Source organism: Rutilus rutilus, assembly GCF_951802725.1.
Source record: "Rutilus rutilus genome assembly, chromosome: 16".
Lineage (NCBI taxonomy): Eukaryota > Metazoa > Chordata > Actinopteri > Cypriniformes > Leuciscidae > Rutilus > Rutilus rutilus.
Window position 1 is genome coordinate 31,806,139 of NC_140224.1, and position 14,136 is coordinate 31,820,274.

The 14,136-nt window shown below is 37.7% G+C and overlaps 1 long non-coding RNA gene across 1 annotated transcript; it reads right to left on the bottom strand.

Annotated features, from left to right (window-relative positions):
- Positions 1-987: 987 nt before the first annotated feature.
- LOC311306568 lies at positions 988-5,318 on the bottom strand. The gene is made up of 5 exons (XR_014630183.1): positions 5,107-5,318; positions 4,751-4,860; positions 4,612-4,655; positions 3,480-3,544; positions 988-1,331 (listed from the first exon to the last, which is right to left on the bottom strand). It is a non-coding gene; the product is annotated as an uncharacterized lncRNA (long non-coding RNA).
- Positions 5,319-14,136: the final 8,818 nt, after the last annotated feature.

Below are 14,136 nucleotides of genomic sequence, written 5' to 3' on the forward strand. Positions count from 1 at the left end.
ATTCTTTAAAAACATTATTAAAATGTTTAGTAGTAACATTCTTATAACATTATTCTCTAATTTTCTCAGAACGTTTTCAGCGGCTAGTTTTATTTGTGTTCCCAGAATGTTTTTTTAAATGTTTAGAGAACATTTTCTAAAAACATTATTAAAATGTTTAGTAGTAACATTTTTATAACATTATTCTCTGACGTTCTTATAATGTTTTTAGCGTGTAGTTTTATTTTTGTTCCCAGAATGTTCTTATAAATGTTCGGATAACATTTTTTTTAAAACATTATTAAAATGTTTAGTAATAACGTTCTTATAACATTATTCTCTAATGTTCATAGAACGTTTTCAGCGGGTAGTTTTATTTTTGTTCCCAGAATGTTTTTTTAAATGTTTAGAGAACATTTTCTAAAAACATTATTAAAATGTTTAGTAATAACATTCTTATAACATTATTCTCTAACGTTCTTATAATGTTGTAAGCGGATAGTTTTATTTTTGTTCCCAGAATGTTCTTTTAAATGTTCGGATAACATTATTTAAAAACATTATTAAAATGTTTACAACATTATTCTCTAACGTTCTTAGAAAGTTTTCAGGGGGTGTTTTTATTTTTGTTCCCAGAATGTTCTTTTAAAAGTTCAGATAACATTTTTTTTTTACAACATTATAAAAATGTTTAATAATAATATTGTTAGAACATTATTTCTCCTAAAAGGTAGGATAACATTCTCTAAGAACACTCTAAAAATGTTTTGTGATGATGACCTTCTATAAATGTTTAATCATAACATTTTTAGAACATTATCCCTTTATTCTTATAAAGTTTTTAGCAGGAAGTTTTATTTTTATTCTTAGAACGTTCTTCTAAAAGTTAGGATAACATTCTCTAAAAATACTCTTAAAAATACTACTTAACATTCTTATAAATTTTTTAGTGGGAAGTTTTATTTTTGTTCCCAAAATGTTCTCTTAAACATAAAAAATGCTTAGCTATAACATTGTTAAACCATACAATTTTATTAATCTCTAAAATAAAACAAAAATCTAACAGGTTTATGAATGGCATTCACATAAATTATTAGAAGTTCTGCGTACAGTAGATGCCCAACATTAAATGAAGAACTCAGTAAAGTCCAATGTGCAATCACACGTCTTGACTGCTGTTTGCTCAGAGCGCTCATCATCAGTCTTTGGTTGTCTTGGTTCTTGCAGAAAAAGAATAAAGTCATCTGCATTAATAGGTGTTCTACTGTTCTTCTCTTCTTTTTCAGCTGCTATCCCAGTTAGCAGAATTGAGCTCCATTCTCTGTGTGCATGGTAGAGTTTTTCCTCATAGCCTATAAAAGAAGATCATGCAACAGTGTAAACAAAAATAATACAAATACATATTACATATTAAGATCACAAGCAATATTGACTTTGAAAACTTTCAAAATTAGCCAGCCTAATTATTAATCAGAAATTAATTAGATTAGTTTATTTAAAAGTATAAATATGATACCTTATGAGTATCTATTTTGTTTCTGTAATTTAAAACATATACTTTATCCATTATATACATGTTAAAGGGATACTCCACTTTTTTTGGAAATAGGCTCATTTTATAACTCCCCCAGAGTTAAACAGTTGAGTTTTACCGTTTTCTAATCCATTCAGCCGAGTTTCTGATATTTAGAAGAATGTCAGTAACCAGACAGTTTCTGGTCTCATTGACTTCCATAGTATATATTTTTTCCTACTATGGAAGTCAATGAGACCAGAAACTGTCTGGTTACTGATATTCTTCCAAATATCAGAAACTCGGCTGAATGGATTCGAAACCGGTAAAACTCAACTGTTTAACTCTGGGGGAGTTGTAAAATGAGCCTATTTCCAAAAAAAGTGGAGTATCCCTTTAATAACACAACTAGAGGCTAAATTATTTTAACAAACTACAAACTTGGCTTGAGAAGTGTGAACCTCGAACTCAGGTAGCCTTGAGCACAGCTGCAGCATGTCACAGCACTGCCCACGATGCTTTTGCTCTGATGTAACAGCTCATTTTCATCAGTTATATTGTCTATGGATTGTTACATTTCTTACAGATTTCTGCTTGTTTTAAATCAGATACAGATAAAGTAGTACTGCATTTGAGATAGAACAATTTCTAGTGTGATTTAATCATACCTGTGAATCGTCTCTTTGCTATTAGCTAAGCTGTAAGTTTTAGTTACTTCAAAAGCAGAAAGAAAAATATGCTATAACTTCTGTTTCTTATTGAGAAATCACAGGACAGTGTTGACACTAACTTTTTGTGCTCCAGTAGGTTTCTGTGTGCGCACAATCTGCATGTTAAATGTGAGCTACTGTCTGTGCATATGAAAGCTTGTTTCCGCCATGGAATACAATTTTTAAAAAAGGTAATTGCGAATCACAATTCAAACTTTTTTTTCTCAGAAGTGCGAGATATAAACTCGCAATTGGCCGTTTGAAAGTCAGAATCACAGGATAAATTAGTAAAACCTGAGAAAAAAAAGCAATTCTGGCTTATTTTTTTTTTGCTGTCGTTTCTATATGAGAACATTAATGCACTTCATCAACACAGCCGCTCTGAGAGTCACTTCAGCAGCATTTTAGCTTCATTTGAGAAAAACTATCATCATATCATAAAACACAGAGAAACTCAAAGGTCTACACGGCAATCCGTCAAATAAAAGTTTGGTTTAACCTTTGAAGAACGTTTTGCTTAAATCATTACATTTTAAATAATTGGTTATAGCAATTTAATTAAACCATTCAAATGGAATCAAGAAAACAAACAAAAAAATTACTTTTGGGAGATGCGAGAGCGAAGTAGTCCAGTGATAATTAACAGGCAGCCATGGTTAATGCAATTTGCAAAGACCCGCCCCCTTTAGTTACTGTTGCTATGTCCAACAAGCCATGGCGCTCTCACGCCACACATCATGTTGTCACGCAATGAAAAATACATTGCGGATCACAGAAAAAACGCTGAAACGTTTAAACGCAGAGACAAGACAGAGCAGGTTACTTTTGATATGAAAGTTGAAACAAAGTCTCAACGTTTAATTTGTGTAATTGTTTTAGAAAAAAATATTTTTGGTAAAATAAAAATGTAAAAAATACCGTTGTATGCAATACTATGCGTTGTTGGTGGGGGCAAAACTGCAAGTTGCTTGCGTCCGACGTGTTGACTATAAAAGGCTCTTGTCGGTGCATGACATAGGAGTAGCATAAGCTTTGACGGCTCTCGCGGTTCAAACAAACAGGGCTAGGCAATAAATTCAAGCTCCTCCCACATTTCTCTTTATATGATTCTCTTTAATGATAATTTTTCTAAAAATCTCTGTGGAAAGAAAGTCAGATATAAATCTGGGACAGATATAAATCTGGCACGAGGGAGAAAAAAATAGATCATTTTTATTTTGGAGTGCATTGTGCGTTTAAAATTGACTACGGTTTTATAAAATGCAGTGGATACTTACTAGTGATGGACTTGTTTCTCTGTTGGTGCCTGTTCTGCTCCGTAAACATTGGTCCAATGCTTGATCTTAAGAAAATGTAAAAAGTGTGTTAATGTGTGTTAACAGACTATTGATCTGGGTGACATAGGACCATTTTTTATGTTTTCCTTAAGTGATAAATCTGGAGAACCCTTACTAACATTAACCATGGTTTTGCTACACTAACTAAATGGTAATAAATTATTGTAATCAATCCACCATAAAAATATTGTTTCTACACTTTACTATAATAAAAACCATGGTTAATGTTAATTTAGCAAAGGACCCTGGGAACATGTCCTAAAAAGAACAGCTCATCCAAAAAATAGACTCTCTATCGTTATTTACCGGTACTCCATGTTGTTCCAAAAACTGTATGAATTTATTTTGTATAACCTTAATTAAGATATCTTGAGAAATGACTTCACTGTTTTTTTGTTTTTTTTTCATAAAATGGGTTCCAATGTTGTTTAATTCCCAACATTCTTGTGTTTCAGAGAAGTAAGTCATACAGGTTTGAAAATAATTTCATTTTGAAAGGACATTTATGTTATGTATAAAGAGACACAATGTTCTCAGTTCCCTCATTGTAAAGCTCCTATGCTGAGGTTTATTTTATTTTACTTGTCACATTAGAAGAACGTTTTATGAAGAACATTCAACATCTCATCTCTCAATGATATCCTCAAAACATTTCCCTAACGTGACAGAGAGAATGTTCTTCTTTTGTTATCATGAAACATTGGGACAATGTTATATTGAGATCATTGTACAACTTTAACTTTAGCAACATTCCCAAAATATGCTCAAAATGTTGCAAGTAGAATGTTCTTCTTTTGTTATCATGAAACATTGGGAACATTTGTTTCCATAAAATGGGTTCCAATGTTGTTTTATTCCCAACATTCTTGTGTTTCACAGAAGTCATACAGGTTTGAAAATAATTTCATTTTGAAAGGACATTTATGTTTGGGTCAGCTAGGCCCATAAAAACTCATATCAAGAAGACAGGTACAATTTTGACTGGAGGGTTTGGACCAGTGTGCCTTTGAGCAGAGTTTACATGTTCTGCCTCTATTTCACGTGTACTGTATTTTACTATGACAATACTCACCGCAACTGAAGATCATGTGGCTGGATAATTTATTCCCAAAATTCCTGGATAATGGGAAACACACACATACAGCAATATTATTAGCTATTTGTATTTACTTACTAAAAGAGACATAAAAAGCTTGCAAATTTTTACTCACCAGCTCAAAAACATATTATGATGATGACTCATCATTTTGACGGTAACGTTAGGCCGATATCCCGCGATCATTCAAAAGCCTAGTTTTCATAGTGTGGTTCGAGTTCCTCTCTGTATAAAGACACAATGTTCTCAGTTCACTCATTGTAAAGCTCAGACTATGCTGAGGTTTATTTTTATTTATTTTTATCAAAAACTAACTTAGCTGACAATATTTAGCCTAACGTTACACATGCAGCCTGAAACATTGACATAATATCGATATTGCTCTAGTCGCATTTAAAATTAGCTTCTCAATTTAACACACTATATTTTGATGTAGCAGAATGTATTTTTATATAAAATAAAGTTATTTACCTTCCGCAGATTGCAATATGTCCGTTACACGTAGGCTACGTTGTTAAAATTCGTTGTCCATTTACATCCCGCAACTCGCTCAAAATAAAAATGTAACAGTACGATGCAAAATAATCCATGTTTTAAACAATGTAAAAGCCACAGAACCGAAGGAGGCTAGTACTGAAGATCCTCCCGAGCAGCAGCAGCGCGCACACACACACACACACTCTCACTCTAACAGACGAATATTCAAACTTCAAACTTGACCAGTAAAAGGCGCGCATAGCTGCCATTGGCCAGATTCCTGGATGACAGTCTGAATAGCCAATCATGCTCAAAACAACTCGAAGAGACAGCCAATAATGTGGTAACATTGCAATTACAGGAAAAGATTACATGTTTTAAAAGAAAGAATATGAAAAAAATGTGCACGGCTATTTATTTAGTTGTATTTGTAAGCTGGCTGTTATATTTAATCAATTGGTTAAATGGTGTCTTCATTGCAGTGCATGATAAAAAATAAATAAACTTACAATAACATATAAATAATAATAATAAATTACACAAATAATATATACCATGTATAACAACATATATTTACCACTGCTCTGCCAAACAGCAGTTTAAAAGAGCAAACATATTATATATTAAACAGAGCAAACATTATGTAGGCTATTCATATACAATTCTGTATACCTACCTACATGAAAAACTAATGGATTGGTATCATGGTAACATTAGAGTTACATTCATGTGACCCATAATGATCCTTTTGCACTTTAACAAAATATTGACCTTTCCTTTAGAAACACTCTTTGTCACAGTGTCTGTTGTGTTTCCACTGGGTGTCCACTAGGGGTCCCTTCCTTCCTGTTTCCATTCATCCTGGAACCACATTTCCCATAATCCTGGTTGGTCCCATCACTGGTGATTATTCCCTGCTGTTCCCAATTATGTTGTTAGTGTCTGTGCATATATACCCTGTTTGTGTTAGTTCATGTACGGAGTCATTATTGTATGTCACACGTCTACACTAAGGTCTGTTTCTAGTCTGTTCTCGTTTTTGTTCTTGCTTGTTTTGTTTTATTGTTATTCTGACGGATTAAATGGTTTTCGACACTGGCATGGACGACTACGATTCTGATTATTATAACTTAGATGCTTGCATGGATGACGATGATTTGGACTGCCCTGAGTACTGTGTTGCTGCATTTGGATCCACCCATTTCTCCGCTAGCGATCGTGACAGAATGACTCCGTCACAAAATGGATCCAGCAGCATGAACATTTTGCAGGCTTTTGCATTTGTGGTCCGTCAAAGGGAGGAGGCTATGACGCTCAGGGTTCCTAAAGACCTTTCGTTCGACGACAGAGAGTCTTTTAGAGGAGAGCGGTTGGCCCGATTTTTGGGGACCCGTGGAGCTCGCAGAGGAGGAAGTACTAGAGGTGAGCCCCGGACCCAGCCTCTACTTCAGTCTTCCTTCGACCATGGTTCAGTGATACGCGGCCCAGAACACCCTTCGCCGCGGGTCCTGTCCCGTCCTGAACCTGCACCTTGCCAGAAGGGACGACGGAGGAGGAGGAAGACTTCCTCCGTGACACTTCCGGTGGTCCCAGTTCCGGTGGTCCCGAGTCCGGCGGTCCCAAGTCCGGCGGTCCCAAGTCCGGCGGTCCCAAGTCCGGTGGTCCCAGTTCCGGTGGTCCCTGTTCCGGTGGTTCCCGTTCCGGTGGTCCCAGTTCCGGTGGTCCGGAGACGGAGGAGGAAGAGAAAGGCCTCCTCAATGACCTGTCCGGTGGTCCCTGTTCTGGTGGTCCCTGTTCTGGTGTTCCCTGTTCCGGTGGTCCCGAGTCCGGTGGTCCCGAGTCCGGTGGTCCCGAGTCCGGTGGTCCCAGTTCCGGTGGTCCCGGAGGCCGCCCCCTCCGAGCAGCTCGCTGTCATCCCTGAGACCATCTCGGAGCCGCCCACCATCAGTCCTGCCACGACCAAGAGAGCGGTCTTCCTCTTCTATGCAGTGGCGGTACTGCATGCGTGGAGGAAGCACAGCACGCCTACCGAGCCTGGGTCTTCGGACAAGATGGTCGCCGCCGAGAGTGTTCACGTCACGTCTGCCGAGCCTGTGTCTTCGGACAAGATGGCCGCCGCCGAGCCTGTTCACGTCATGCCTGCCGAGCCTGTGTCTTCGGACAAGATGGCCGCCGCCGAGCCTGTTCACGTCACGCCTGCCGAGCCTGTGTCTTCGGACAAGATGGCTGCCGCCGAGCCTGTTCACGTCACGCCTGCCGAGCCTGTGTCTTCGGACAAGATGGCCGCCGCCGAGCCTGTTCACGTCATGCCTGCCGAGCCTGTGTCTTCGGACAAGATGGCCGCCGCCGAGCCTGTTCATGTCACGCCTGCCGAGCCTGTGTCCCCTGACAAGATGGCCGCCGTCGAGCCTGTGTCTGTTCCTGAGCCTGAGCCGGTGGTGTCTGTTCCTGAGCCTGAGCCGGTGGTGTCTGTTCCTGAGCCTGAGCCGGTGGTGTCTGTTCCTGAGCCTGAGCCGGTGGTGTCTGTTCCTGAGCCTGAGCCGGTGGTGTCTGTTCCTGAGCCGGTGGTGTCTGTTCCTGAGCCTGAGCCTGAGGTGTCTGTTCCTGAGCCTGAGCCTGAGGTGTCTGTTCCTGAGCCTGAGCCGGTGGTGTCTGTTCCTGAGCCTGAGCCGGTGGTGTCTGTTCCTGAGCCTGAGCCGGTGGTGTCTGTTCCTGTTCCTGAGCCGGTGGTGTCTGTTCCTGAGCCGGTGGTGTCTGTTCCTGAGCCTGAGCCGGTGGTGCCAGTTCCAGTGCCTGAGCCGGTGGTGCCAGTTCCAGTGCCAGTTCCGGTGGTGCCAGTTCCAGTGCCAGTTCCGGTGGTGCCAGTTCCAGTGCCTGAGTCGGTGGTGCCAGTTCCAGTGCCTGAGTCGGTGGTGCCAGTTCCTGAGCCGGTGGTTTCTGTTCCTGAGCCAGTGGTGTCTGTTCCAGTTCCTGAGCCAGTGGTGTCTGAGCCAGTGGTGTCTGTTCCAGTTCCTGAGCCGGTGGTGCCAGTTCCTGAGCCGGTGGTGTCTGTTTCTGAGTCGGTGTTCTCTGTTCCTGAGCCGGTGTTCTCTGTTCCTGAGCCGGTGTTCTCTGTTCCTGAGCCGGTGGTGTCTGTTCCTGAGCCGGTGCCTGTTTCGTGGCCACCCGAGGGGTCGTCTCCGCCCTGGCCGCCCGAGGGGTCGTCTCCGCCATGGCCACCTGAGGGGTCGTCTCCGCCATGGCCGCCCGAGGGGTCGTCTCAGCCCTGGCTGCCTGCACGATCTACTCCGCCCTGGCCGCCCGAGGGAGAGTCTCCGCCGTGGCCTCCTGAAGGGTCGTCTCCGCCGTGGCCACCTGAAGGGTCATCTCCGCCCAGACCGCCTGATGGACTATCTGTTCCGCCCTGGCCGCCTGAAGGGTCGTCTCTGCCCAGGCCGCCCGATGAACTGTCACCCCCAGTGTTCATTCCCTCCCATGGTCCTGGCCCTCCGTCCCTCCCCCTGATCCCCCACAGTTCCACCTCCCTCCTGGACTTTTTGTTGAGTTTTGTTTGCTATTATGGAGCGTCTGGTAGCCGCTCCGTAAGGAGGGGGTTATGTCACAGTGTCTGTTGTGTTTCCACTGGGTGTCCACTAGGGGTCCCTTCCTTCCTGTTTCCATTCATCCTGGAACCACATTTCCCATAATCCTGGTTGGTCCCATCACTGGTGATTATTCCCTGCTGTTCCCAATTATGTTGTTAGTGTCTGTGCATATATACCCTGTTTGTGTTAGTTCATGTACGGAGTCATTATTGTATGTCACACGTCTACACTAAGGTCTGTTTCTAGTCTGTTCTCGTTTTTGTTCTTGCTTGTTTTGTTTTATTGTTATTCTGACGGATTAAATGGTTTTCGACACTGGCATGGACGACTACGATTCTGATTATTATAACTTAGATGCTTGCATGGATGACGATGATTTGGACTGCCCTGAGTACTGTGTTGCTGCATTTGGATCCACCCATTTCTCCGCTAGCGATCGTGACACTCTTATGCCTAATAATGTCAACTTGCTTTTCACCCTGTGTGGCACAGTTACACAACCTGTTGGTTTAGGGTAAATCCTCTGTCCAACACAACACTTTGGTAACATTGGCATAATTCTATACAAGTTGCAACATATACCCCGGGTTTCACAGGCAAGGTTTAAGCCTGTAGTCCCAGACTAAAATGCACGTTTGAGCTGTTTTACCTGAAAGCAACTTGCACTGACATATCTTAAAATATGTCAGTGCCATTGTTTTGTCTCAAGATGCACACCAGTAATGTTTCTTTTTCTTTTTTCTTTGGCACATTTTTAAAAGCTAATTAAATGCACTAAGGCCTAATCCTGGCTTAATCTAAACTCTGTGAAACCGGGTCTGGGTTAGAAATTAAGGGTTAAGGTTAACCCTAACCCTAACCCTTGTCTACAGACTTTTATTTAACAGCATGGATACTCCAAGGTGTTGACTGCAGTGGTTAGGCCTTTAGCGTTGATACAGGACGAATAACTTCTCACTGTGACAGTCTGTAATGTATTTTAGCAAAGAGTGTTTGTATGGATTGTCCCTAATTAAGCTAGAGCTATTGGTGCATTCAAGTCATGTCATAAAGATCGTATTTACAAGTTGAACGCCACCACAATGATGAGAATATGAGTAGGAAGCTCAGGATTTTCTTTAACCATGATCTTGAAGAGTTAGGGGTGTGTCAGTGGGAAACATTGTGGGATACCACTATACTTAGGTATTTAGCAGTGACAATGTAGTAAGCTAATGCCTGCACAAAATATGACAGCATTAATATGTAACAGTATAATATGTGATGATAAAGTTTACAGTGGCTTCATTAATTTAAAACATTAAACAAAATTGTAAAACCTCATGAATACAAACTTCCCAGGAGGACTTAAATGCACCATATGTTCCATCGTGAACCCTGTTGGCCTGCTGTCTGACCAGCAAGCTCAATTTAACAATAATTGTGTAGTTTGATTGCTAAATGTTACATTTAAAATGTTCTAGTTTTGTTAACACGTCACATTACAAGAATTTTTTTTAAAAACACTCATCATCTCAGGTCTCAGTGATATCCTCAAAACATTTTACGAACGTTGATTTGATAATGTTCCTCCTCTGTTATTATGGAACATTGTGCCAATGTTTTACTGAGAACATTATATAATCTGTTATCTCAACAACATCCTCAAAACATCCTTAAAATGTTGCAATTAAAATGTTCTAATTGTGTTAACACATAACATTACAAGAACGTTTTATAAAGAACATTCAACATCTCATCTCTCAATGATATCCTCAAAACATTTTCCTAATGTGACAGAGATAATGTTCTTCTTTTGTTATGACAAAACATTGGGACAATGTTATATTGAGATCATTGTACAAACTTTAACTTTAACAACATTCCCAAAATATGCTCAAAATGTTGCAAGTAGAATGTTCTTCTTTTGTTATCATGAAACATTGGGACAATGTTATATTGAGATCATTGTACAAACTTTAACTTTAGCAACATTCCCAAAATATGCTCAAAATGTTGCAAGTAGAATGTTCTTCTTTTGTTATCATGAAACATTGGGACAATGTTATATTGAGATCATTGTACAAACTTTAACTTTAACAACATTCCCAAAATATGCTCAAAATGTTGCAAGTAGAATGTTCTTCATTTGTTATCATGAAACATTGGGACAATGTTATATTGAGATCATTGTACAAACTTTAACTTTAGCAACATTCCCAAAATATGCTCAAAATGTTGCAAGTAAAATGTTCTAATTGTGTTAACTCGTCACATTAGAAGAACGTTTTATAAAGAACATTCAACATCTCATCTCTCAATGATATCCTCAAAACATTCTACAAATGTGACAGAGAGAATGTTCTTCTTTTGTTTTTATGAAACATTGGGACAATGTTATACTGAGATCATTGTACAAACTTTAACTTTAACAACATTCCCAAAATATCCTCAAAATGTTGCAAATAAAATGTTCTAATTGTGTTAACTCGTCACATTAAAAGAACGTTTTATAAAGAACAATAAACATCTCATCTCTCAATGGTATCCTCAAAACATTTTCCTAATGTGACAGAGAGAATTGTTCTTCTTTTGGTTTTATGAAACATTGGGACAATGTTATATTGAGATCATTGTACAAACTTTAACTTTAATAACATTCCCAAAATATCCTCAAAATGTTGCAAATAAAATGTTCTAATTGTGTTAACACATAACATTACAAGAACGTTTTATAAAGAACATTCAACATCTCATCTCTCAATGATATCCTCAAAACATTTTCCTAATGTGACAGAGAGAATGTTCTTCTTTTGTTATGACAAAACATTGGGACAATGTTATATTGAGATCATTGTACAAACTTTAACTTTAACAACATTCCCAAAATATGCTCAAAATGTTGCAAGTAGAATGTTCTTCTTTTGTTATCATGAAACATTGGGACAATGTTATATTGAGATCATTGTACAAACTTTAACTTTAGCAACATTCCCAAAATATGCTCAAAATGTTGCAAGTAGAATGTTCTTCTTTTGTTATCATGAAACATTGGGACAATGTTATATTGAGATCATTGTACAAACTTTAACTTTAACAACATTCCCAAAATATGCTCAAAATGTTGCAAGTAGAATGTTCTTCATTTGTTATCATGAAACATTGGGACAATGTTATATTGAGATCATTGTACAAACTTTAACTTTAGCAACATTCCCAAAATATGCTCAAAATGTTGCAAGTAAAATGTTCTAATTGTGTTAACTCGTCACATTAGAAGAACGTTTTATAAAGAACATTCAACATCTCATCTCTCAATGATATCCTCAAAACATTCTACAAATGTGACAGAGAGAATGTTCTTCTTTTGTTTTTATGAAACATTGGGACAATGTTATACTGAGATCATTGTACAAACTTTAACTTTAACAACATTCCCAAAATATCCTCAAAATGTTGCAAATAAAATGTTCTAATTGTGTTAACTCGTCACATTAAAAGAACGTTTTATAAAGAACAATAAACATCTCATCTCTCAATGGTATCCTCAAAACATTTTCCTAATGTGACAGAGAGAATTGTTCTTCTTTTGGTTTTATGAAACATTGGGACAATGTTATATTGAGATCATTGTACAAACTTTAACTTTAATAACATTCCCAAAATATCCTCAAAATGTTGCAAGTAGAATGCTCTTCTTTTGTTATCATGAAACATTGGGACAATGTTATTTTAAGATCATTGTCCAAACTTTAACTTTAACAACATTCCCAAAATATGCTCAAAATGTTGCAAGTAGAATGTTCTTCTTTTGTTATCATGAAACATTGGGACAATGTTATATTGAGATCATTGTACAAACTTTAACTTTAACAACATTCCCAAAATATGCTCAAAATGTTGCAAATAAAATGTTCTAATTGTGTTAACTCGTCACATTAAAAGAACGTTTTATAAAGAACAATAAACATCTCATCTCTCAATGGTATCCTCAAAACATTTTCCTAATGTGACAGAGAGAATTGTTCTTCTTTTGGTTTTATGAAACATTGGGACAATGTTATATTGAGATCATTGTACAAACTTTAACTTTAACAACATTCCCAAAATATGCTCAAAATGTTGCAAGTAGAATGTTCTTCTTTTGTTATCATGAAACATTGGGACAATGTTATATTGAGATCATTGTACAAACTTTAACTTTAACAACATTCCCAAAATATGCTCAAAATGTTGCAAGTAGAATGTTCTTCTTTTGTTATCATGAAACATTGGGACAATGTTATATTGAGATCATTGTACAAACTTTAACTTTAACAACATTCCCAAAATATGCTCAAAATGTTGCAAGTAAAATGTTCTAATTGTGTTAACTCGTCACATTAGAAGAACGTTTTATAAAGAACATTCAACATCTCATCTCTCAATGATATCCTCAAAACATTTTCCTAACGTGACAGAGAGAACGTTCTTCTTTTGTTATGACAAAACATTAAGACAACGTTATTTTGAGATCATTGTACAAACTTTAACTTTAACAACATTCCCAAAATATGCTCAAAATGTTGAAAGTAAAATGTTCTAATTGTGTTAACTCGTCACATTAGAAGAACGTTTTATAAAGAACATTCAACATCTCATCTCTCAATGATATCCTCAAAATATTCTACAAATGTGACAGAGAGAATGTTCTTCTTTTGTTTTTATGAAACATTGGGACAATGTTATACTGAGATCATTGTACAAACTTTAACTTTAACAACATTCCCAAAATATCCTCAAAATGTTGCAAGTAGAATGCTCTTCTTTTGTTATCATGAAACATTGGGACAATGTTATATTGAGATCATTGTACAAACTTTAACTTTAACAACATTCCCAAAATATGCTCAAAATGTTGCAAGTAGAATGTTCTTCTTTTGTTATCATGAAACATTGGGACAATGTTATATTGAGATCATTGTACAAACTTTAACTTTAACAACATTCCCAAAATATGCTCAAAATGTTGCAAGTAGAATGCTCTTCTTTTGTTATCATGAAACATTGGGACAATGTTATATTGAGATCATTGTACAAACTTTAACTTTAACAACATTCCCAAAATATGCTCAAAATGTTGCAAGTGGAATGTTCTTCTTTTGTTATCATGAAACATTGGGACAATGTTATTTTGAGATCATTGTACAAACTTTAACTTTAACAACATTCCCAAAATATGCTCAAAATGTTGCAAGTGGAATGTTCTTCTTTTGTTATCATGAAACATTGGGACAATGTTATATTGAGATCATTGTACAAACTTTAACTTTAACAACATTCCCAAAATATGCTCAAAATGTTGCAAGTAAAATGTTCTAATTGTGTTAACTCGTCACATTAGAAGAACGTTTTATAAAGAACATTCAACATCTCATCTCTCAATGATATCCTCAAAACATTTTCCTAACGTGACAGAGAG